Source organism: Stomoxys calcitrans, chromosome 3 (assembly GCF_963082655.1).
Source record: "Stomoxys calcitrans chromosome 3, idStoCalc2.1, whole genome shotgun sequence".
NCBI classification, from domain to species: Eukaryota; Metazoa; Arthropoda; class Insecta; order Diptera; family Muscidae; genus Stomoxys; species Stomoxys calcitrans.
The window spans coordinates 28712824-28740490 of NC_081554.1; the positions used below are offsets into that span (position 1 = coordinate 28712824).

A 27667-nucleotide genomic window follows, 5' to 3' on the forward strand; every position below is an offset into this window, starting at 1 on the left:
TCTTTACTTACTTTACTGCAATTTATGGAAATGTTATGGCGATGTTATTTTCCCCCCATATTTACCATAACTTTAGCTAAACAATTTTGCTAAGCTAAGACACAAATAATTCACATACACGGTGGATATGTTAAGACTATAGTCTTAGCTATGTGTCGCTAGATGGCATTATTATGTTATAAAATGTCTGTAGTTTAACAGAAACTTGTAATGTTATAATCATTAAACTAGGCTACACTTATATTAAGGGTTGCATTTAGACTAAATGACTGTTACTTTAAAAATAAATCTAAAATGAATGCTGCCTAATGATAACGATGGGGATGAACTCTTCCACGACTGCGATGGTGACCGTGGCCATGGCGATGCTCATGTTGATGATTACTATGTTGATGTTCTAAATGATGATTGTGGTCATGCTTCTCACTGTGACGATGTTCTCGAGGTGCTAACAAATCGTCATCGAGAGTGTCAGACCGCGGCATGTTATGCTTGTGGGCACTATGACTACGGCTGTGGCTGTGATTATGACCATGCCCATGTCCGCTGCCTAAGTGACCATGGCAATGATTCGTTGTGGAAGGCAATTCTAAGGGTGTGGGCGATATTGCATAGCGAGGCGGGCGACAGTGTGTGGATGGAGGTATGGGATCATCAAAACGGGGGCAAGCATGATCACCCACCGGAGAAGCAGTCTCATAACGCTTTGACAGCAGTGTGAATTCCTGATGCGCCGAGCACAGAGCTTGCAGGCGTTGCAACAGATCAGTTTCAGGCAAATCGCGCAAATGCAGAGTGCGTGCCACCGAAGTGCGGAAATTTTGCAAATGCGAAAGTCGATGATTGGCATCGGTGAGTTGAGTTTGTATGTGCTGCAAATCGTCACGAAGCGACTGTGTAGAAAGAGCAAAACAAGTGCGGTGTGGGAAAAAAATGTAAAGAAAGCAAAAGTGAGGTAAAAATTGAGTCAGAGCTTAGTAATAAAATAAACTCACATTGATTAAAGTCTCATCACGACAACGGCGATTTTGATTAGACTCCTCTGTGGACTCCAGGCGTTCCTTCAGCGAACTTACTTGGGCCATTAGCCGTGTCTTCTCCTCCTCCAAGTCACACAATTGGCTGGTGAGATCATCAATTTTGCGAGCCCTTTCCAAGGCAGTTATTTTATATTCAGCAGCTTCGGCCAATTGAGCCTTCATTTCGGCAATCTGAGAACGGGCATCGGCCAGTTGAGCTGTCAGCTTGTCCACCATTTTGCTGGCCTTTTTGGCACGACACACAGCATCATCGCGTTCACCCTGCAGCACACATTTGCCGCGAGCTCCATCTTCTATAATGGCTAATTTTCGTTTCAATAACTCCAAATGTAGATCACGACGCTGAACTTGTTCCTTGAGAATGCGCACCTTGCGTTGTAGGTTATATAGGGTGCTTGTGCTCTCCTTGAGTGGTAGGTCATGGCAGGAGCGCTCGCGTCGCAGTTTGCTACCATGCACGTGGTGATAATGGTCACAGCAACTCTGAGAAAGGGAAGATGGCAGATGTAGAAGCAAGTTTAAAATTAGTTTAGAGAGGGGATCGATTTCTATCCAAAAGGTTTAAAGTTGTACCGGAATGTGCTTGAGGTGCAATACAAGGAAGATTATTGAATCACAATGAAAGTCAAAAACAAGGCGAGAGGGTTTAATCGCTGGAATTGCGCGGTAGGCTGTGAGCAGACGAAAAGGTTTTGTGGTGAACGATCGAAACGAAATATTTGCGACCTGATGTCTGTGGAGAAGCAGTAGTATGAAAAAGTGCATTGAAGGACCTTCATCAAGAAGAGGAGGTGGAGAGGTCTCACTGTTATACTTTCACAATCAATGAGCAATTTTAAACTGAGCTGTAGGCTCTTGGTTCGGGTCATGTGACATTGAGGTTTTTGGAGTGATGCAAAGTCTTGATATTGACTTTGAGAGTTCTCAAATCATTGAAAGTAAATGCCAAGGGACGGGATGGCTATTAGCGCTACAAGGAATGGATCTGTGAGCTCCTATTTGTGGTGTTCGTCGTCATAACGAGAATCTCAGCTGGGAGCTACCGGACAGATAGTGGGATGCCTCGTATACGGAGTCAAAATTGAGTGTAACTCATCAGACGAGATAATGCCAGCAAAAAGGAAGTATTTCGATATATAAAAACAAGTAAAAAGGCGTTAAGTTCGACCGCGCCGAACTTTGGATACCCACCACCTCGGGTATATATGTAAACCGCCTTTCATCAAAATTCGGTGAAAAATTTATAACTTATGTCCCATATCAGTTATATTAAAATATGTTCCGATTTGGACCAAATACTAAGTACAGTAGATATATCTAATAATAAACCGATCTGAACCATGTACGACACGTATGTCGAAAAGCCTAACATAAGACTTTGTCAAATTTCAGTGATATCGGATTATAAATGCGAATTTTATGGGGCCAAGACTTTAAATCGAGATATCGGTCTACATGGCAGCTATATCCAAATCTGGACCGATTTGGGTCAAGTTGCATAAAAATGGCGAAGAGCCTAACTTAAAGCACTGTCCCAAATTTCGCGGAAATCGGACAATAAATGCCTCTTTTATGGGCCCGAAACCTTAAATCGAGAGATCGGTCTATATGGCAGCTATATTCAAATCTAGACCGATCTGGGCAAAATTGAAGAAGGACGTCGAAGAGCCTAACTAAACTTACTGTCTCAAATTTCAGCGACATCAGACAATAAATGCGTCTTTTATGGCCCCAAAACCTAAAACCTAGATATCGGTCTATATGGCAGCTATATCCAAATCTGGACCGATCTGGGCCAAATTGACGAAGGATATCGATGGGCCTAACACAATTCACTGTCCCGAATTTCAGCGAAAACGGATAATAAATGTGGCTTTTATGGGCCTTAGACCCTAAATCGGAGGATCGGTCTATATGGCAGCTATATCCAAATCTAAACCGATCTGGGCCAAATTGACGAAGGATGTCGAAGGGCCTAACACAACTCACTGTCTCAAAATTTCAGCAAAATCGGATAATAAATGTGGCTTTTTTGGGCCTAAGACCCTAAATCGGCGGATCGGTCTATATGGGGGCTATATCAAGATATAGTCCGATATAGCCCATCTTCGAACTTAACCTGCTTATGGACAAAAAAAGAATCTGTGCAAAATTTCAGCTCAATATCTCTATTTTTAAAGACTGTAGCGTGATTTAAACAGACAGTCGGACAGTCGGTCAGGCGGACAGTCGGACAGACGGACGGACATGTCTAGATCGTCTTAGATTTTTACGCTGATCAAGAATATATATACTTTATAGGGTCGGAAATGGATATTTCGATGTGTTGCAAACGGAATGACAAAATGAATATACCCCCATCCTTCGGTGGTGGGTATAAAAAGATTCGTCAATGTCAAAAGACATTGGAATTGCAGTCCTTCATCGACAAGGGCTGCCGCCTCAGTGTACAATGCACAGCTACAATTATTCGAATCCGAGTGATTGTCTTCCGCCTTCGCCGAGATTTTTTTCGACATCGACAAACAGGCTATTGTCGGTCATTTTGAAGTACAGGTGGCTGACCAGTGGAAACTCTTGCTGAGCAGACTTCACTATGGTATTCGAAAAAAGTTTTCATAATTGAGAGAATTTTGCACAAAATTCAGAATTCTTGAATAAAAAATCAACTTCTGCTGCCATCAGGAGTGCATTAACAGCAGCTGGGGCGGCTTTGACTACACGTACCCAAATTTTTCTACGATCTGGAGGACCTGTTGGGTCGCCTCAGCTTCTTTACAATAGGGGACATTTATTTACAGAAACCAGGTCAGGGTCAGGGTTCCGATTTTTTGCGACTTTTGCATTAGCTTCATCATCTGTGTCCATCAGAGTTTCATCCCTACTAGAAACGTTTGATCATATTATGATGATTTTCCATTAGAGTGGTGAAAAGAGCAGTGACACTCACTTCCTAAGCTGTTGTAGAAGTATTCTCTGAATTTCCAGCTTTACTTAAACACCACCATTTACCTTAACCTAAATAGGGTTCCACTCACACAGAGCTTGTGGGGTGCCATCATGGCTCCTTTCTCTCCTTTAGCGATGGAATCATATTTTAAGAGGTTTTCCATTTCCAGCAATCCGCCAGACTTCAGCGATGTTGATGAAGCATATTTTGAATTTCCCGATTTACCCGCACATACCTGAACATTATCCAAAACAAGTGAAAGTTCGGCAGGGCCGAATCTTATATACCCTCCACCATGGATCGCATTTGTCGAGTTCTTTTCCCGGCATCTCTTCTAAGGAAAAAAAGGATATAAGAATAGATTTGCTCTGCTATTAGAGCGATATCAAGATATGGTCCGGTTTGGACCACAATTAAATTATATTGGGTTGCCCAAAAAGTAATTGCGGATTTTTCATATAGTCGGCGTTAAAAAATTTTTTCACAGCTTGTAACTCTGTAATTGCATTCTTTCTTCTGTCAGTTATCAGCTGTTACTTTTAGCTTGCTTTAGAAAAAAAGTGTAAAAAAAGTATATTTGATTAAAGTTCATTCTAAGTTTTATTAAAAATGCATTTACTTTCTTTAAAAAATCCGCAATTACTTTTTGGGCAACCCAATATGTTGGAGACCTGTGCAAAATGTCAGCCAATTCGAATAAGAATTGCGCCCTTTGGGGGCTCAAGAAGTAAAATAGATTTATATGGGAGCTGAATCGGGCTATAGACCGACTCAGACCATAATAAACACGCATGTTGATGGTCATGAGAGGATCCGTCGTACAAAATTTCAGGCAAATCGGATAATAATGGCGACCTCTAGAGGCTCAAGAAGTCAAAATCCCAGATCGGTTTATATGGCAGCTATATCGGATTATGAACCGATTTGAACCTTATTTTACACATTTGTTGAAAGTAAGAATAAAATACGTCATGCGAAATTTCAGCCAAATCAGATAGGAATTGCGCCCTCTAGAAGCTCAAGAAGTCAAGACCCAAGATCTCTTTATATGACAGCTATATCAGGTTATGAACCGATTTAAACCATACTCAGCACAGTTGTTGGATATCATAACAAAATACTTCGTGCAAAAATTCATTCAAATCGGATAAGAATTGCGCCCTTTAGAGGCTTAAGAAGTCAAGACCCAAGATCGGTTTATATGGCAGCTACATTAAAACATGGACCGATATGGCCCATTTACAATACCAACCAACCTAGACTAATAAGAAGTATTTGTGTAAAATTTCAAGCGGCTAGCTTTTCTCCTTCGGAAGTTAGCGTGCTTCGACAGACAGACGGACGGACAGACATGGCTAGTTCGACATAAAATGTCGGTACGATGGGGGTCTCAGGCGAATATTTCGAGTAGTTACAAACAGAATGACGAAATTAGTATACCCCCCATCCTATGGTGGAGGGTATAAAAATTACCAAAACTAGTCGGATCCCATTTCGGAATATTTCTCTCCTGTTCGAGGAAAAAAAAATTAATTTTCTCATCAAACAAGCAGGGGATGTCCCCTATATATGCAGTGCATAGCGTTGGAGTTATCCGTTTTAAGAAATTTGGCAGATTTTGTTATGTGAATGATGGTTCCTCCGTCAAGTACTTAATATCGGCTTAGAAGTCTCTTCACCCCCTCACACCACCGCTATTATACATCTTTGGCCCCACCTTATTCAATACGTAGGGTACAAGTACGTTAGACTAATTGGGGAATTTGGGACAGCAGTAGTGAATTTGAGTGAATTACGCTAACGTCGCAACATCGTTGCCTATTTTTTGGGTTTTAGGTTCATAGAAACAATTTTTAACATATCTCCTTATAACTTACCTTATCAGCACTACCTATCAGAGGCAAATGATGGTGATGCCCATGTAAATTGTGATGGTGCTCATGAGTCAAACGATCCACCCTTTCCAATAGACTATCGGCCATGATGTTGGTATCATTACCCAAGGCTGGTGGTGCCGTACACTCACTAAAGTGTAAAACTTTTGCCAAGCGCTGTAGAAATTCCGAGAGTCCCAGATGATCATTGCGCAGAGTATGTATTTCAGCGTGACATTTCTCCAAACGCTCTTCCAGTTCACATTTCTGGGCTTCTTCGTCTCGTAGACGACACTGAGTGGTCTCCTCGGTTTCTCTAAGTTTGTTGTGCTCACAGGAAACTTGTTCCCGCAGGGTATGGATTTGCTGAAGAACAAAGGAAGTAAAAGGTGAAACACATCGATTTTTTTGGGAGGGCATGAAATTTTCTACTGTGTGCTGTTTTTTTAATGACTTTACTTACCGCATGCATTGCCTTATTATCATTTATCAACTCTCTCAGCTTATCCTTGATCAAAGTCTCGCATGGTTCCGGTATAGTGAGCGTATTGGCCAAACATCTTAGGAATGTCAGACGATCGTTTTGCACACGATCTAAGTTACTCTGTAAACGATGACATCTTGATTCGAACCCTCTCAGCTCCTCCTTAAGTTTTTCCGCATTAATCTCCGACTCTGTTAAACGATCACGATTCACATGCAAATCCCTCTCATATTGACGACAACGAGCCTCCAATTCATGCTCATGGTTTGTGGTGCTATCCAACTGGGCAGTCAAACGTTGCTTTTCAATGTTGGCCAAGGACTTGAGATTCGTGAGTTCATTTTCACAACTACTCAAGGCATCACAGGTGGAGGATAGCTTAGCTTTGGTTCTCTGCAAGTCGGTCATCAGTTCCTCGGTACGGGCAAAGACACAGTCGGTTGTTAGTTGAGCACTGTCACAGGATTCCATACCCATGCAATTGCTCAAACGCTTGAGGAAGTCACATAATTGAGCTCGTGCCAGTTCCTTTTGGGATTCTTCATTGGCCAAGTGGGTCTCCAAATGTTGAATTTTACCCAGCAACTCTTTGCAGCGCTCATCGGCTGTACGCTTTTCGCGTTGTATTGTCTGTATGGTAGAGTCACATCGTTGTTGCACCGATTCTTCACGATTTTCTGCAGCATGCAAACGACTTTGGAGAGAGGATATCAAAGCGGTTTGGCGAGCCGCTTGAGCACGAAGATTTTCGCACTCGGATTCACGACTGCACAAGGCAGCCTTGACATCAGAGAGCTAGAGCAGAGAGATAGTAGATGTTTAAAAGTTGTGCCCTCTAGAACTATTTTGGTTGGCTGGACTTACATCTGTGGTTAATCGCTCCTTTTTGTATGTCAATGCTGCTAATTCACTTCGTAAGGTCGTCACTAGGTCAACGCTATGGTGATGATGTTCGGACAATGTCATACCAGTCGAAACGGTGCCACATCCATTGTCCAACTGTGTAAAAACAATAAAGACAGAGAGTTATTATTAATCCTTGGGGAAGTAAGGTTTTTTTTGATCATGTACCGAAGAATCAGTCAGGTTCAATTCTTAGCGAAATATGCTCACGTCCTCGTACCTGATCCTGCAGGCATTTGAGGAAGCACAAGACATAAGTTTTGCACTATTGCGTGCGCATTATAAAAATTTGCTTTTATTGGTGGAAATATGCTGTAAGATATAAGGACTATTCTTTTGTCTTTAGGGAAGATGCATCTACACGCAAAAAAAAACACGTTTGGAACATTTTTACGACAAACAAAATACTTTTGTTACAAAGTTTTTATTTTATTGTAACCGTAAAACGTTTCACTTCAACATACCAAACGCTTACCATAAACGTTGATCCAACACTTAGACCAGTAACGGGTGGATCGAGTCAGAGACTGGATAAACCATATGCTAAGGACAGATGGATAAATGGTGGGTCCCATGACTTAAATATGAGGGGAAAAGTGGCACAAGGCACGGCACAGGGGGCATTTTATCGTCTCTCCTATGGGTGACCACCATAAATAACCTATTAGGAATGCTGACTGAGGAGGGATTTGAAACCGTCTGCTATGCAGACGTATTACATCGTCTTCTGCTTCTAAGAGGTAATAGATTGGGTTGCCCAAAAAGTAATTGCGGATTTTTCATATAGTCGGCGTTGACAATTTTTTTCACAGCTTGTGGCTCTGTAATTGCATTCTTTCTTCTGTCAGTTATCAGCTGTTACTTTTAGCTTGCTTTAGAAAAAAAGTGTAAAAAAAGTATATTTGATTAAAGTTCATTCTAAGTTTTATTAAAAATGCATTTACTTTCTTTTAAAAAATCCGCAATTACTTTTTGGGCAACCCAATATGAATCAGCCATGCAGAAAGATCTAAAGTGTCTTGCAGATGGCATACGACGGAGCTTGACCCAGGGGTCTCAATGATACTGAAATCTGCCTGTTCATGAGAAAGACGAAGGTGGGCCAATTTGACGCACCACTTTTCCTCAATACAACGATTCCGATATCCGACAAGGTCAAAGACTTAGAAGCAATTTGGGACAGGAAACTTAATTGGAAGCGTCACATTCAAGAACGTACTGAGAAGGCTCACAGATGTTGGGCACTATGTAGACGGGCAGTAGGCTCGAAATGGGGCTTGAAGACGAGGATAGTCTACTGGCTCTACAGGATCATAATAAGACTAATACTCACTTACGCTTCAGAAGTTTGGTGGATTGCGATGGAGAAGTGCAACGTAAGGATAATACAAAAAGTTTAGAGAACATTTTGTCTTGGTATAGGAAAAGCGAGGCTAGAAACTATTTAAGATATCCGACCCATTGAAAAACAGATTAAGTGTGAGTCAGCCACTGTGGCTATTAGACTTAAGGACACGGGAGAATAGAATAGATAGACGCCTTGATCATACCGCGATGATGCGAGACGGTATGACCTGCACCTATAGGTCATACCATCGCGGTATGATCAAGGCGTCATAGGAAACCCGGATGGATTAGAAAAGATTTCCCACTAGATACCTGAGATGACATTTGGGTTCGAGAGCGAGACACAGCTGCCAGAGGCACAGTCTTGGATTGATGGAACTCTGGTATTGCCATCTGGGAAATCATGCTAGACAGATGGATCACAGCAAGATAACAGAGTGGGCTTAGGGATCTACATTGAGTACCCAGGGACTGAGATCTATTTTTGGCTGCCTGACCACAATACGATCCTGCAGGCGGAGATTCACGGAATACGTGAGGTTTTGTGGTGTTTATGCGAGGACGTCAAGTGTGATATTTACGGACAGTAAACTGGCTCTCAGGGCAATAAAAACCAAAACGGTAAGGTTACTAACAGTCTTGAATTGTAAGAAGGAGATTAACGCCTTCTCTGAGGATGTCACAGTCCACATCGTTTGGATGCCGGGTCATAGCGGAGTAAGGGGGAATGAAAGAGCAGATGATTTGGCAGTGAAGGCCAGCGGACTGCCGTCAATAAACATAGTTAACCCGAAGCCTTTCGGGTCGACGCAGTCCCAGTTATGAATGTGGTCGACGAACTAGCGAAATGGTCGGTAGGACGCCGAAAATCATTTGTTGTAAAACCGGAAACTCTTTAATGACAAAAGTGTTTAGAAAGCCGCAAACGATTATTCGTTTAAGAGATCAATAATTATTCCCTTGTGTCTCTCCTACTAGAGAGAAGTGTAAGTATTTTTAGAGTATAGACAAGAAATTGGCAAAAAATACCTGCATTATTCCACATTACTGTGTAATTTCACAGGAAAATAATCCCCAGCAAGCCCATGGGCTTGCAAATAATTGCAATTGTGTGCTCCTCACTGGCATAGACACATTATCACACACAAATTTTTTTCCTTAACTTGACTAAGCAAATAGCAGTCAGTATGTTGTGCAGCTCGCTCGAGTGCGGATGGTTAATTCGGAAATTAGGTTAGGTATAAGTGGCAGCCCGCCATCAGACTCACTTAGAAGTTTTCGTCCACTGTGATATCACAGGAACAGTAGAAGACGTCTTCTAATGGGTGATTTTTTAGCTATTATCTATTTGGCAACACTGGTTTAAACAGCTGACACACGTTTGGTGATTTGCTTTACTGTCAAACATCTTCAGTTTGGTCTATAATTAAAGCATGAATCGTCTTACAAACCAACAACGCTTGCAAATTATTGAATTTTATTATCAAAACGCATGCTCTGTTAAGAATGTTCCACGCGCGCCATTTCTTCTTCAGCAGCGAAGCTCATTTTTGGCACAATGAGTACGTAAGTAAGCAGAATTATCGATTTTGGAGTGAAGATCAGCCAGAAGCATTGCAAGGTAACAATGCATCCAGAAAAAGTCATAGTTTGCTGCAGTTTATGGGCTGGTGGCATCATTGGACCATACTTCTTCAAAGATGATGTGAATCTTAACGTAACTGTGAATCGTGAGCGTTACCGTGAGATGATATCCAATTTTTTTTGGTCCCAAAATGCAAAAGCTTGACCTGAAAGTTGACCATGGGATTCAACAAGATGGTGCCACATGCCACATAGCATGCGTAACAATGGACTTATTGAAAAACGAGTTCGGTGAACATTTTATTTTATCACGTTCAGGACCGGTCAATTGACCGCCTAGATCGTGCGATTTTACGCCTTTAGACTAATTTTTGTGAGGCTTTGTTAAAGCTCATGTCTAAACAGACAAGCCCGCTTCAAATGACGCATTGGAAGACAACATTTATTCGTGAAATACCGGGCGAAATGTTGGAAAGAGCATGCCAAAAATGGACAAAGCGGATGAACCATTTGAGGAGCAGTCGATATCAACATTTGCATGAAATAATCTTCAAACATTGAATTACTATCGATTCAAATAAAGATTTCATGAATTATTCTGAATTTTATGTTTTTTTTTAACTTTCCTATTGCTCTCAAAAAATCACCCTTTACCTGAGGTTTAAAAAAAAACACATTGTATTGTAATTACTGAAATACATTATTAATAAGGTTTGTTGATTCTTAAAAGTAAATCCCGGGCGACTACTTATTGATTTCAGACATCTGATGGTCTACCCCGTTAGAAGAGTATTTCTTGAATACCAAAACGAGAAAAAATCTCCAAATTTTTTCTTCACTGTATATGACATTTCCACAACGTTAAAGATTCTTATCACATAAAGAAACTGGAGTAGTATTCGTACTATAGCAGATTTTTTTTATACCCTACACCACTACTGTGGTACAGGGTATTTTAACTTAGTGAATTTGTTTGAAACACCCAAAAGGAAGAGAGATAGACCCATTGATAAGTATACCGATCGACTCAGAATAACTTTTTGATTCGACTTTGCTATGTCCGTCTGTCTGTCTGCCCGTCCGTCTGGCTGTCTGTCCGTCCGTTCGTCTGTCTGTCCATGTTAATTTGTGTACACAGTACAGGTCGCAGTTTTCATCCGATCGTCTTCAAATTTGGTACAGGCATGTTTTTCGATCTAGAGACGAAGCCTATTGAAATTGGAAAAAGTCGGTTCAGATTTAGATATAGTTCCCATATATTGGGTTGCCCAAAAAGTAATTGCGGATTTTTTAAAAGAAAGTAAATGCATTTTTAATAAAACTTAGAATGAACTTTAATCAAAAATACTTTTTTTACACTTTTTTCTAAAGCAAGCTAAAAGTAACAGCTGATAACTGACAGAAGAAAGAATGCAATTACAGAGTCACAAGCTGTGAAAAATTTTGTCAACGCCGACTATATGAAAAATCCGCAATTACTTTTTGGGCAACCCAATATATGTTCGTCCGATTTTCAGTAATAATGCAATAAAATTGTCATATGTTAACCCATTCTTTCGAAGTTTGGTAGGGAGGATTTCCTCTTGACTCTCGACATTACTGGTGAATTTCATAGAAATCGGTTCAGATTTAGATATAGCTCTCACATATTTATATCGCCCGATTTTCACTCCTACAGCCACTACAAGCGCATTTATTGACCCAACCTCCCAAAACTTCGTACAACGCCTTTCTCAATGACTGTCACAGTATCCGAGAAGTTTGCTTGAAATCGGTTCAGATTTGGATATAGCTCCCACATATATGGTCGTTCGATTTTCAGTAATAATGCAATAAAATGGTCATTTGATAACCGATTCTCTCGAAATTTGGGAGAAAGGTTTTCTTCTTGACTCTCGACATTAAAAGTGAATTTCATGGAAATCGGCTCAGATTTAGCTATAGTGGTCATATATGTATATCGCCCGATTTTAACTTATTGAGTCACATAAAGCGTATTAATTGACCCATTTTGGCAAAATTTTGCAAATCGCTTTCTTCGACGACTGTCACAGGTGTAGGGTATTATACAGTCGGCACCGCCCGACTTTTGCCCTTCCTTACTGGTTTTTTTATACCCTCTACCATAGAATGGGGGTATACTAATATCGTCATTATGTTTGTAACACTTCGAAATATGCGTCTGAGACTCCATATATTCCTGATCGTCATTTTAAGTCGATCTAGCCTTGTGCGTCCGTCCGTCCGTCTGTCCGTCCATCCGTCCGTCTGTCCGTCCGTCCGTCTATCTATCGAAAGCACGCTAACTTTCGAAGGAGTAAAGCTAGCCGCTTGAAATTTTGCACAAATACTTTTTGTTAGCGTAGGTCGACTGGTATTGTAAATGGGCCAAATCGGTCCATGTTTTGAGATAGCTGCCATATAAACCGATCTTGGGTCTTGACTTCTTGACCCTCTAGAGGGCGCAATTCTCGTCCGATTTTATTGAAATTTTGCATGTAGTGTTTTGGTAGCACTTCCAACAGCTACGCTAAGTATGGTTTCCATCGGTCCATGTTTTGATATAGCTGCCATATAAACCGATCTTGGGACTTGACTTCTTGAGCCTCTAGAGGGCGCAATTCTCGTCCGATTTTATTGAAATTTTGCATGTAGTGTTTTGGTAGCACTTCCAACAACTACGCTAAGTATGGTTTACATCGGTCCATGTTTTGATATAGCTGCCATATAAACTGATCTGGGGTCTTGACTTCTTGAACCTCTAGAAGGCGCAATTCTTATCCGATTTTATTGAAATTTTGCACGTAGTGTTTTGGTAGCACTTCCAACAACTACGCTAAGTATTGTTTCCAGCGGTCCATGTTTTGATATAGCTGCCATATAAACCGATCTTGGGTCTTGACTTCTTGAGCCTCTAGAGGGCGCAATTCTCGTCCGATTTTATTGAAATTTTGCACGTAGTGTTTTGGTATTACTCTCAACAACTACGCTAAGCATGTTTTTAATTGGTCCATTTTTGATATAGCTGCGCTATAAACAGATCTTGGGTCTTGACTTCTTGAGCCTCTAGAGGGCGCAATTCTCATCCGATTTTGCTGAAATTTTTGATATTTTGCATGAGGTGTTTTGTTATGACTTCCAATAACCGTGCTAAGTATGGCGTAAATCGATCTGGGATTTTGACTTCTTGAACCTCTATTTTTTTTTAATTTGATACTGATTTTGTCTAATTTTGAAAAATTCTGCAGCGTTTTGCATTAGTAATAAATCCAAAAAATTGGTTTTCAACTATTTTCTTCACTTTACCAAATGGTGGTGATGATGATGTGGCGATAATCCTTTCATGGGTTCATGTTGCAGATGTAGATGATGGTTATGGTCCTTGTCGAAAGGCATTGTCGCAAAATATAAAACGTTTTTTTTTTCTCAATTAAAGAAGATACCGAAAAAGTTCAAATGTCCACCACTAGTACCGGAACCAAAATTTAATAACGAACACAATCTAATCCTTTAACGGCCATCAACGAAATTGAACTGAACAATTGCCAGGCAGGCAATCAGACATTAGCCTCAAAAAAAAAAAAAAAAAAAAGAGACCCGACGACCATCTATCGATGATAGTTTGTTGGAAACTATGGCACTGAAGTTGCATAGAGTTCTCTTGGGTCCCTCAGCCATTCAACCAAACAAATCGCCAAACATAGGCTGTTGGAACACAACGCCTCTTCGCACAAGGAAGAAAGAAGCAGGAGATGGAGGTGAAGTGAAATGAAGCAAAGGCATAAAAATCACATAAAATTAACTTTCGGAATTTACGAATACATATCAACTCGATTATGTTGTTTTTGCATTCAATGTTGGCATGTTGCCCCCATGATTGTTTGTGAATCCTTGGATTCTTTATGCCCCATACCTCCATAGGTTGGTTGTAAAGTTATGTTGTGTTGGTGCTTAGATGACAGACATTCGCAGGCCAAATTGTAGTTGGCGTCGCCAAATAAAGCTTCGTGTTGATATGCATAAATGCTAATATGACAAAAACACACACAGAATCGAATAGTCCTTTATGAAAGTTGGAAAGATGGGGGGGGGGGGGGGGGGCTTTAGAAATTGAGCTCAATGGCAACGCTTTTTTTAGGCCTTTTGTTTATTGCACTGTCTATTATTTGGGTCATTCACTTGGTAGCGAAAACAAAAATCACAAACACCACGAAATCGACGAAATCGACGACAAGCAACAGAAACATCAACAAATAACACAAAACGAGAAACGAGAAACTACAACACGGCATCAAGGATATGCATGTAAAGGATATGCCGGTATGCATGTATAAAGTTTATTTGAAACTTGATAAATGTGTAAACTATGGAAAAAGTAAATACTTGTATGCTGATTACAGGAAAAGAGTTTATGAATTTTCTGGTACAACAATGTTGGGAAATGTCCATGTTTGGTTAGGGGGGGTGCTATAGATTGCATAAAGGGTTTGTATTCAATAACTCATTTATGGGAGTTCATAAACAAAGTTGTTAAAATGCATGCTACTTTTAGCATAAAACTATGAAGAAATTTAAGCCTAAGGCATATTTGATGATGTATTGGGTTGCCCAAAAAGTAATTGCGGATTTTTCATATAGTCGGCGTTGACAAATTTTTTTACTTTTAGCTTGCTTTAGAAAAAAAGTGTAAAAAAAGTATATTTGATTAAAGTTCATTCTAAGTTTTATTAAAAATGCATTTACTTTCTTTTAAAAAATCCGCAATTACTTTTTGGGCAACCCAATATGATTTGAAAGAAAACTTCTATGAATCATTTTATGTTATGTAGTCGAAAGCTTCAGTAAGACATCCTTTAGTCAAACCGCATATAAATAACAGGATCGGTAGAAGATCAATGGAAAGTTCATAACTTTCACAATTATATGTTCGTCACTCTGTTTGTCGATACAGGATAACTGTGTGCATTGCACAGCCTGAAACATCGGGCTTCGACTTGTGTGGTTTTCAGAGTCATCACGGGTTCCGCATAATGGAAGGCTTCATATTTATGCGGAGTATCTGCAAATGCAGCAGTGAGCAATCAGCGGTTTCGAGAGGAGAGTCTCCGTGAGAGGTCGCTCGGCACCGGCACTTCAATAAATACTGAGTGCCAATGATACTCGAAAAGACAAGGCGAGTCATTTGAGCCTTTAAATAACCATTGGCCAACATCAACAACTATTCCCAGGTTAGGGACGGCTGGATGCGGGCGTCGGATCTTGAAGCAACATCAAGAGATACATATGCAATCCCATATAACCCATGCGGCTGGGACGCTGGGCCAAGTATCACAACGACGCCAAATGTTACTCACTCTACTATAGCTGCCATGACACGAAGCATGAATTTGGCTTTGTATTCGAAGTTTGTCGGAGACTGAAACATCTTCCAGGTTTTCTCCGTTGGATGAGAGCCTAGCCACAATCCGCATTGAGTCTAAATTCTTCAATATCAGTGAGGAAAGTTGTTTGTCAACTTTCTCTGTAGTGAAAACTTTACCTGGCAGAAAGCGGCAGGGCACTTACATTTACCAAAAGGTGTGCAGAGACGCGCAGATTTCAGAGTATGGAAATCTACTACGAATCCTAACAACCAATGTAAAAGGCAAAAAAAAAAAATTTTAGGAATGAGCTGTTTTTGTCACCTTGGGGGCTCAATAAGTAAAATAGAGAGATCGATTTATATGGGAGCTGTATCAGGCTATAGACCGATTCTAACCATTATAAATACGTATGTTGATGGACATGAGAGGATCCGTCATACAAAATTTCAGGCAAATCGGATAATAATTGCGACCTCTAGAGGCTCAAGAAGTCGAGATCCCAGATCGGTTTATATGGCAGCTATATCAGGTTATGAACCGACTTGAACCTTATTTAACACAGTTGTTGAAAGTAACAATAAAATACGTCATGCAAAATTTCAGCCAAATCGGATAGGAATTGCGCCCTCTAGAAGCTCAAGAAGTCAAGTCCCCAGATCTGTTTATATGACAGCTATATCAGGTTATGAACCGATTTGAACCATACTTGGCACAATTGTTGGATATCATAACAAAATACTTCGTGCAAAATTCATTCCAAGAATTGCGCCATGTAGAGGCTCAAGAAATCAAGACACAAGATCGGTTTAAATGACAGCTATATCTGAACCGATTTGAACCATACTTGGCAAAGTTATTGGATATCATAGGCTCAAGAAGACCCAAGATCGGTTTATATAACAGCTATATCAAAACATGGACCGATTTAAACCATACTTAGCGCAGTTGTTGGAAGTGATACCGGATAATCGGACCAGAATTGCGCCCTGTAGAGACTCAAGAAGTCAAGACCCAAGTTCGGTTTATTTGACAGCTATTACAAAACATGGACCGATATGGCCCATTTACAATTCCAACCGACCTACACTAATAAGAAGTATTTGTGTTAGCGTGCTTTCGACAGACAGACGGACCATTTGGCAACAGCTATGCTCCGCTTCGAATCCCTCCGCTGGGCTACTTTTTGGCACACACCGAGCAGCCAATTGACTGTTGACTAGTTCTCTCCCGTGGAGAGTGTACGTGTTCCGCCTTTGTTTTGTCTCACATAGAGAGACACATCCCGGAGAGCCTTTTCCATACATTTCCGGATCCTGGTTCAGTTCGGTTTGCCAGAACCGCATACATCATTGGTCGGTGCGGTGTAACCAGTGCATGGAGTAGGTGCATTTCCGATCTTGCACTGGCCTTACGTCACTAGGGAGTATAGTCGAACTGAATATATTACAAGGTGCTGTGCAAACATAGACAGCAGTGGGTCAAAAGCGTCCTCATTTTCGCCTTCTGCGTCCTCGTCGTCAGACTATGTGACCCCCCGATCTATCCCGTGCGGCAATTTTCTCCACAACAGCATCCCAGCCTCAATATTGCCAGGTCAGTGCCGGGAAGTGTATATTCTTTACAATTGTATTGCTATGGTCTCCGAGCAAGATCGACTAGATAGTAGATTTTATGAGTCGGAAGAACATATTGGTTGCTGCGATCCAGGAGACAATGCTGACCAACACCTGCAGCCTACACAGTTGTCACGGATACAATGTGCTACGTAAAAATCACTTAAGGAATGGAGATGAGGGATTGGCTTCCGTCATACACTATTCCGTGCAGTGTAGACCAATCTCGCATGCGCCTGCCACCAGTCGCCCCAACGTGGAGTGCATGGGGATCGCAGTTCAGTTCTGCCGAGATAGAGCTATACAATGTGTACATACCGCCGGTTGGTAGTTGTGACCCAAATGTGCTCGTAGCCGAGAGAAAATTCCGGGACATCATTAACGCAGCAGCCGCTCTCTTTATACCAGCCAGTCGAATACCCCAAGTACGACCCCGTCGCAGGCAGTGATACTTTCAGACGAGAGCAATGGGATTCGTTGCACGGACCCCACTAACCCCAGAATATATGAGCTGAATCTGGAAATAAGCAGGGTAGTCAACGAACATAAGCGGAATTTGTGGCTGGAACAGTTGGAGCAATGTAACTTAGTTACCGCCGAAGGCAAGCTGTGGTCTACTGTTAAGCCACTCTCGAAACCCTGAAGAAAGGATAACAGGTATCTTAGTCACATTTGGCGACGTGGCTGGCCCGAAAATGCGCACGCTTTTTCAAACGTCAATTTATTGAGCTTCCTTTGAGTGGCATACTAAAAGAACCGAAATTCGTCGTATCCGTGGATGCCATCACAATATGCCCTGGACGAGGTTACAAGTGTCATACGCGGTGCCAAGTCATCCAATACGTTGGGCCCCGATGAAATCTCTATACTGTAGCTGAAAAAATCAGAATCTACCTGAAGTCCAGTACCTTACAACTGTCCTCAAACTGTCTTTAAACACTCTTGTAGTGCCAGATGTCTAGAAAATGGGCAGAGAGATCACGTTACTGAAGCCTGGAAGAGTCGCTAGTAGGGGGATTCATACAGATCGATCTCGCTTCTCTCACCAGTAGCCAAGACGCTGAAGGGACAACACCTCGCGAGGCTTGTTGGAAAATTTCCATTCGCCGAGCATCAGCATGGTTTTCGAAGATTGCATAGCACAAAAACTGCTTTGCATCCCATCATCGCATGCACTTGCCGTGGTTCTAATCGGTTTAGGCTATGTGATAGGACGGTCCATGTCCTCATGGCACTGGACCTATCGAAGGCATTCGACTCGGTTAGCCATGGCAGGCAGGCTTGAAATGGTGGGTCACGAATTATCTGTGTGGTCACCCGTCAAAATCGAATCACCGTAGAGCGAAACAGAGAGTTCCCAAAAAACGGGGTGATACCTCCGGCACTGTTAGCCTCTAGCTATCCTCCATTCCACCTTCTACAGGCGACATAGTGATCGTTTCATATGCGGACGATTGTACGATCATGATGTCGTGGTCGTACATTGATGACAACAGGTTATTTGCCGCTTATTTCGCGGCAAGAGACTTGAAGATATCTGCCACCAAACTTTCAGCCACACTATTCACTACAGATACGCGTGAGGTGAGTTATGAGTATCGATCGTTGGAGTATCGATCCGACCATCAAGTGTCTCAAAATACTTGGTGTCACATTTGGCAGCTTTTACAAATTCTCCACATGCCACAGCAATTTGCGAAAAAGTCAAAAGTAGGAACAAGGTCCTCAAGTCACTTGCGGGGGGTGCGGACAAAGAAACCTTGTTGACCACGTACAAATCAATTGGCATGCAGCGCCAGTGTGGTCTCGCCAGTTATGTGACACATAGTGAAATCATATTCAGATCTGTCAGAATGACGAGTTTCGTTGACTACCTCCATCAGTAGACAAAAATGCTACCCGTGCGCATGTAATTTTTTGATTTAGAGCGTGATCAATTCCTTCTGACTAAAACATAAAGATATCAGCTGTTTTTGTTGTCAGTCCCTAAACAACTCTAAATAAAATTTCTTCACACCTTTTTTACAACTTAACCATTTTTTCGCATAAAAAAATTGGATTTGCTCAAAATTTTAGGTTATGTCAGAAGCCTTAAGGTGGCTCAACATGATCTACAGCGTGATGTTCAGCACTTCATGAAGGAACCTCTAGATCAATCAGGTCTAGACAACATTCATGCAGATAGGGTAGCTGATGCGGTGAATAGCTACCGGGTGAATGTGCTCCTTGGAGAATGACCGCCTCCCATGGCACCTGAAGCAATTGACCTTCCCCTTGGCAAACCAGAGTAGTTCTGGCTCAATTACGATCCGGCAGATGCAGCCGTCATAACTCCTATAGAGCAAGGATTAATGTCAATGTGCAGGATGTAGGTCCCGATTGTGACCTGGGACCACATGACACATATCATCTGTTTAACTGCCCAGCCAGATCCATTTGTCTCAGACCCAAATCCCTCTGGACGCTTTCCACATTTCCTGGATCTGGACCTGGATAACTCCCATTTTGTGCCTATAGGGTAGGTGCAGAGTCCGTCCGCCCTGACTTTTGCCTTTCCTTACTGGTTTTAAGATAAATTTTGTCTTTAGAGAAAATTTCTTATTAATTTTGTCCTTAGTATTAAAATTTTGTCTTTTGAGAAAAAAAGACAATGTAAGCTTAGCGTGGCTGTCTATTTTCTTAACACTTCACTTCGACTATTTTCGCCCATTGAGAGGACTCTAGTAGCAGTAAAACCGACTACCCACGCACTGGTTATCCGAACCCTCTACAAACTCGGCTTCCGTGGCGACCTATCTTTAGAGATGATAAGAGAATGTAAGCTTAGCGTGGGTGTCTATTTTCTTAACACTTCACTTCGACTTTTTTCGCCCATTGTGATACCACAGTAGCGACAGACCAGGACTCTAGTAGCAGTCAAACCGTCTACCCCCACACTGGTTATCCGAACCCGTTACAAACTCAGCTTCCGTGGCGACCTATCTTTAGAGATAATTTCTTGAAAATTTTGAGTTTTTAAAAAATAAAAATTTTTTCTTTTGAAAAAAATTGTAAAAAATGTTTTCTTATGAAAAGTTTATTAAAATTTTGTTTTTTTTTTTTTGGAAAATTTCAATAAAACTTTCGTCACAATTTCTATGTAGATAAGCCTACTTTGGGTTAATGTGGGTTTACTCACCCTTCCTTCGAAAAACCTGTGCGTTACCTGTTTCAACCATTTGTATAGGTCCACCAGTACCACTCTTCAATTCGAAGTGAATTCCAATACAGTCTATTCATGTAAGTTAGGCTGTTGCTTAGGTATTGTTGATAAGCAACAAATTGCTTATGAATTGCAAACAACCCAAGAAGACTCGATAAGCCTGCTTGGAAAAAGGAATGTTAAAGGCAACCATTTTCAAATAGACCACAAACCAGACGGACAAACAATGACGTGATTTATAATAAATACCTATTTCCTGGAATACATTTTTCAATCTAAAGAAAAAGGATCCCAAAATTGTCCCTAAAATATGCAAATTTATTGGGAACACACTTTGTTATGCGCCAATACACAACTAAACTAATCGAAAGAAAATCAAAAACTTATTACCTGGAAACACGAGCTAAGAAACACAAACAAACTGCAAAGGACTTACCGGCAAAATAGAAGGCTGATGAGACCTTGAAGGCTCATGACTGGAGGCCAAGGAACCACATAGGATTTCAAATATTCGCCAATCTTCTTCACTGTTACCGTCGGAGGTCATTGCCGCTCGTCAAGTAGAAGTTCAACCTTGATATTGGGACTGCGTTTAGTTTGTTGAAGATATAATCGAAAGCTCAAACTTATTTTGTCTGAGAAATATTTTATGCTGATGATGTAGTGTTTAATGTATTCAAACAAGTTTTTTCTTCAATAAATGATGGTGTATCGATTGTGTGTTGATTTGTTGTTACTGCTGCGTATCGGAAGGATTCCCTGATATGAAGGCAAGGAAATCGTAACCAATACAATAGAGTGTTACTAAGGCAATTGTTGTTAGCAGCCATTGTGAAAATGCGAAACAAGGTGGTATTTTTGTTAAAAAAAATGTTGGTGTTCTGAATAGAGGAAATCCAAAATTTAGCAAAGACCACTTTCAATAGTTGCGTTTAAAGGAATAAAAATTACTGCTAAACTAAAGGGTGATTTGTTAGCTATTATCTTTTTGACAACAATGGTTTAAACAGCTCGCTCAAGTTTCGTGTTTTGTTTCACTGTCCAACATATTTAGTTTGGTCTATAATTTAACCATGAATCGTCTTACAAACGAACAAAGCATGCAAATTATTGAATTTTCTTATCAAAATGCGTGCTCTGTTAAGAAAGTTCATCGAGCTCTTCTCCTTCTTCAGTGACAAAGCTCATTTGTTGCTCAATGGATATGTAAATAAGCAGAATTGTCGATTTTGGAGCGAAGATCAGTTAGAAGTATGCAAGAGCTACTGTCGCACAAAATTTCAGGCAAATCGGATAATAATTGCGACCTCTAGAGGCTCAAGAAGTCAAGATCCCAGATCGGTTTATATGGCAGCTATATCAAGTTATGAACCGATTTTAACCCTATTTGACACAGTTGTTGAAAGAAAATTTCAGCCAAATCGGATAGGAATTGCGCCCTCTAGAAGCTCAAGAAGTAAAGACCCCAGATCTGTTTATATGACAGCTATATCTGGTCATGAACCGATTTGAACCATACTTGGCACTGTTGTTGGATATCATAAGAAAATACGTCGTGCAAAATTTCATTCCAATTGGATAAGAATTGCGCACTCAAGAGGCTCAAGAAGTCAATACCCAAGATCGGTTTATATGGCAGCTATATCAAAAGATGGACCTATTTGAACCATACTCGACACAGTTGTTGGATATCATAACAGCATGTCGTGCAAAATTTCATTACAATCGGATAAGAATTGCGCACTCTAGAGGCTCAAGAAGTCAAGACCCAAGATCGGTTTATATGGCAGGTATATCAGGTTATGAACCGATTTCAATCATACTCGACATAATTGTTGAATATCATAAGAAAACACGTCGTGCAAAATTTCATTACAATCGGATAAGAATTGCGCACTCTAGAGGCTCAAGAAGTCAAGACTCAAGATCGGTTTATATGGCAGCTATATCAAAAGATGGACCGATTTGAACCATACTCAGCACATTTGTTGAATATCATAACAGCACGTCGTGCAAAATATCATTCCAATCGGATAAGAATTGCGCCCTCTAGAGGCTCAAGAAGTCAAGACCCAAGATCGGTTTATATGGCAGCTATATTAGGTTATGGACCGATTTGAACCATACTCGGCACAGTTGTTGGATATCATAAGAAAACACGTCGTGCAAAGTTTCATTCCAATCGGATAAGAATAGCGCACTCTATAAGCTAAAGAAGTCAAGATCCAAGATCGGTTTCTATGGCACCTATATCAAAACATGGACCGATATGGCCCATTTACAATACCAAACGACCTACACTGATAAGAAGTATTTGTGAAAAATTTCAAGTGGTTAGCTTTACTCCTTCGGAAGTTAGCGTGCTTTCGACAGACAGACGGACGGACGGACATGGCTAGATCGACATAAAATGTCGCGACGATCAAGAATATATATACTTTATGGGGTCTCAGACGAATATTTCGAGTAGTTACAAACAGAATGACGAAATTAGTATACCCCCCATCCTATGGTGGAGGGTATAAAAAGTCACAGTTTGGTGCGGTTTATGGGCTGGTGGCATCATTGGACCGTTCTTCTTCAAAAACGATGCGAATCGTACCGTAACTGTGAATGGTGAACGCTATCATGAGATTTTATCCCACTTTTTTTTGCTCAAATTGCAAGAACTTGACTTGAATGACATGTGGTTTGAACAAAACGGTGCCACATGCCACAAAGTACGCGTATCAATGGACTTATTGAGAGTGAACATTTATTTCACTTTCGTTAACGGTTAATTGGACGCTTAGGTGGTGCGTTTTAATGCCTTCAGACTTTTTTTTTGTGGGTCTATGCGCAAACTTTCGAAGGAGTAAAGCTAGACACATGAAATTTTGCGCAAATATATCTTAGGAGTAAAAGGGCGGTTGAGATTGTAAATGAGCTAACTCGGTCAAAGTTTTAACATTGCTGAAATATAAACCGATCTTGGGTCTTGACTTCTTGACAGTCTAGAGGGCGCAATACTTATCAGATTTGGCAGAAATTATGCACGCGGTGTTATCACTTCCAACAACTTTGCGAAGTGTGGTCTAAATCGGTTTATAACCTGATATATTGGGTTGCCCAAAAAGTAATTGCGGATTTTTCATATGGTCGGCGTTGACAAATTTTTTCACAGCTTGTTACTCTGTAATTGCATTCTTTCTTCTGTCAGTTATCAGCTGTTACTTTTAGCTTGCTTTAGAAAAAAAGTGTAAAAAAGTATATTTGATTAAAGTTCATTCTTAGTTTTATGAAAAATGCATTTACTTTCTTTTAAAAAATCCGCAATTACTTTTTTGGCAACGAATAGCTGCCCTTTTAACCGATCATGGGTCTTGATTTCTTGAGCATCTGGAGGGCGCAATTCTTCCCCGATTTGGCTGAAAGTCGCATGTGTTTTGTTGTGACTTCAAACAAATGTGCTAAGTATGGTCTAAATCGGTTCATAACCTGATATAGCAGCCACATAAACCGATCTTGGATCTTGACTTACTGAGCCAATAGAGGGCGCAATTTTTATCCGATTTGGCTTAAATTTTACTTCAGATGTTCTGTTGTGACTTCCAACAACTGTGCTTAGTATGGTTCAAATTGGTATATAACCTGATATAGCTGCCATATAGACCGATTTGGGATCTTGACTACTTAGGTCTCTAGAGGGCGTAATTCTTATCCGAATCGAATAAATTTTGCATCAGATGTTCTGCTATGACTTCCCAAAACTGTGTTCAGCATGGTTCATATCGGTACATAACCTGATATAGCTGCCATATAAACCGATCTGGGATCTAGACTACTTAGATCTCTAGAGGGTGCAATTCTTTTCCGACTTGGCTGAAATTTCGCATAAAGTGTTTTGTTATGACTTCCAACAAATGTGCTAAGTATGGTTCAAATCGGTTCATAACCTGATATAGCTGCCACTATAAACCGATCATGCATCTTGACGCGCAAAGAACTCGACATATGCGATCAATCGTGGAGGGTATATAAAATTCGGCTTGGTCGAACTTAGCACGCTCTTAATTTTTAGATTTTAAGATTCCTGAAATTTCAGCACAATTGGAAGATGTTTACACGTGCTTCTTGGGCCTCAAAGTTCTGAAAATCTCAATTTTTTTGGCTATTCGGCAACTTTGGGGACTTGGCGACCCATATCTCTGAAACCGCTAAAGCTATTTGACCGTGACACCACTAAAGCTATTTGACCGATGTGACCTAAAGTTGGTCACATCGGCATTCCGAAAAATTTTTTGCGCTGCCAAATCTTTCTCAAAATTATTTTTTGCTGGTTTTGGAAAATCATCAACGACGCCATTATCTTCATATCCTAAGCCCACCATCTGCATAAGATTTTCTTCATTAATTCTACAGGAAGTTTTGCTTTCATCAAAGTCATCTCGATTTGCTCACAAGCACGTCTTTCCCTTTCTCAGTTTTCACCGATGAATAGATATTGCAAATGAACATTCCACTAAGGAATAGGGGCAAACTTCTCAAATATTAATGAGTGCAGTCCGATTCAAGTTTAAGCTCAACGATAAGGGGCCTCCTTTTTATAGCCGAGTCCGAAGGGCGTACCGCAGTGCGACACCTCTTTGGATAGAAGTTTTACATGGCATATTACCTCACAAATAATGCCAGCATTAGGAGGGGAACGCCACAGCTGAAAATTTTTTCTAATAGTCTCGCCAGGATTCGAACCCAGGCGTTTAGCGTCATAGGCGGGCATGCTAACCTCAGCGCTACGGTGGCCCTCAAATGTAGATATAGGTTAAGTTATATTGAAGAGCCAGTCAGCCATCAGACTCACTCAGACGTTTTCGTCCATTGTGAAACCACAGGAACAGCAGAAGGATGATGCCTCGTAGTAAACATGAAATGAGAACCTAAAATGGGACACACACACAGAGGCGTTGTTCTATGGACTCTTCTTCCTTGACGTCCTCACACTTTCTGCAAAAGTCATTACTGGCAATCTTCAGTCTGTAAGCATGTTTTCCGATCAGACAGTCACCTGTCAAGACGGAAATCACAGGAACAGGAGAAGGAAGATGCTTTGTAGTAAACATGAAATGAGAACCTAAAGTGGGGCACACACACAGGGGATGTTCTATGGACTCTTCTTCCTTGTTTCTGCAAAAGTCATTACTGGCCATCTTCAGTCAGTCAGCTGAGACGTCTGTTAAAGACGTCTGAGACGACTGAGACGTCTGTTAAAGCCAGTGACAGCAAAGCGGTAGATCTCTTCAGGTCTAGATTAGGCCACATAATTTTGGAATATTCATATTTGTCGGAGTGAGGGCACAAATTGTGGCTTTCCTCTCATCCACCAAAGTAAGTCAGGAGACAAGGTGTCTTTGTCACCGACGAACCATAAATTTAAAGCCAAACCCATTTTTTACACCATGTCACAATACAATGCGTCACCTTTAGGTATTGTTGTGAAGCCTTTACCAAAGGAGGTATTACAAGTATTCTTGTAAAGAGGAGTTGTGGCCTTGTACTTTTCTAATATATTTGTCAATGAGAATATTAGGGAAAACTGCTTTCCTTTTCTTTTTTATACCCTCCACCATAAGATGGGGGGTATACTAATTTCGTCATTCTGTTTGTAACTACTCGAAATATTCGTCTGAGACCCCATAAAGTATATATATTCTTGATCGTCGTGACATTTTATGTCGATCTAGCCATGTCCGTCCGTCTGTCCGTCCGTCCGTCCGTCTGTCCGTCCGTCCGTCCGTCCGTCCGTCTGTCTGTCGAAAGCACGCTAACTTCCGAAGGAATAAAGCTAGCCGCTTGAAATTTTGCACAAATACTTCTTATTAGAGTAGGTCGGTTGGTATTGTAAATGGGCCATATCGGTCCATGTTTTGATATAGCTGCCATATAAACCGATCTTGGGTCTTGACTTCTTGAGCCTCTAGAGTGCGCAATTCTTATCCGATTGGAATGAAATTTTGCACGACGTGTTTTGTTATGATATCCAACAACTGCGCCAAGTATAGTTCAAATCGGTTTATAACCTGATATAGCTGCCATATAAGCCGATCTTGGGTCTTGACTTCTTGAGCCTCTAGCGTGCGCAATTCTTATCCGATCAGAATGAAATTTTGCACGACGTGTTTTGTTATGATATCCAACAACTGTGCCAAATATGGTTCAAATTGGTTCATAACCTGATATAGCTGCCATATAAACCGATCTTGGGTCTTGACTTCTTGAGCCTCTAGAGGGCGCAATTCTAATCCGAATGGAATGGAATTTCGCACGACGTGTTTTGTTATGATACCCAACAACTGTGCCAAGTATGGTTTAAATCGGTCCATAACCTGATATAGCTGCCATATAAACCGATCTTGGGTCTTGACTTCTTGAGCCTGTAGAGGTCGCAATTATTATCCGATTTGGCTGAAATTTTGTACGACGGATGCTCTCATGACCATCAACATAAGTGTTTATTATGGTCTGAATCGGTCTATAGCCTGATACAGCTCCCATATAAATCGATCTCACTATTTTACTTCTTAAGCCGCCAACGGGCGCAATTCTTATTCGAATTGGCTGACATTTTACACAGGTCTCCAACATATAATTTAATTGTGGTCCAAACCGGACCATATCTTAATATCGCTCTAATAACAGAGCAAATTTTTTCTTATATCCTTCTTTGCCTAAAAAGAGATACTGCGCAAAGAACTCTACAGTTGCGATCCATGGTGGAGGGTATATAAGATTCGGCCCGGCCGAACTTAGCACGCTCTTACTTGTTATTTCTTCAGAATATTCAGGGGTTACTGAATCGGCGCATCAATCAGTTTTTATAGTATAAGAATTCAATAAGACCACCTTAAGTTTTAGAAATTTGGAATGAATGGTCTCAAGACGAACAGAAAGTTTACTATTGGGTTGCCCAAAAAGTAATTGCGGATTTTTTAAAAGAAAGTAAATGCATTTTTAATAAAACTTAGAATGAACTTTAATCAAATATATATACGAAAAATCCCCAATTACTTTTTGGGTAACCCAATATTTATCTGGCTAACCACTTCACCACCCATTTCAAAATGTGCTCCCTGCAGATGTCACTGTATATTATCAAGCTATAGTTAGTATAAGGCCAAAAGCAGCGATCTGCTAAAAGCTTTGGACAAATGATCTCTGTCTCCAAGTGTAAGATGATCAGTCATCTATTTAAACCAAAGGACACAAATCATCGCATCAAATTTTTGCCTTTCCTTAAATCCTTGTAAATGAAAATGTCCTCATTTTTATTA

The 27667-nt window shown here is 40.7% G+C and overlaps 1 protein-coding gene across 1 annotated transcript in view; it reads left to right on the top strand.

The window, feature by feature from the left end:
* Window positions 1–27667, top strand: part of LOC106088855 (uncharacterized) — a 111763-nt gene that overhangs the window by 17425 nt on the left and 66671 nt on the right. The gene's annotated exons all lie outside the window — the stretch shown is intronic.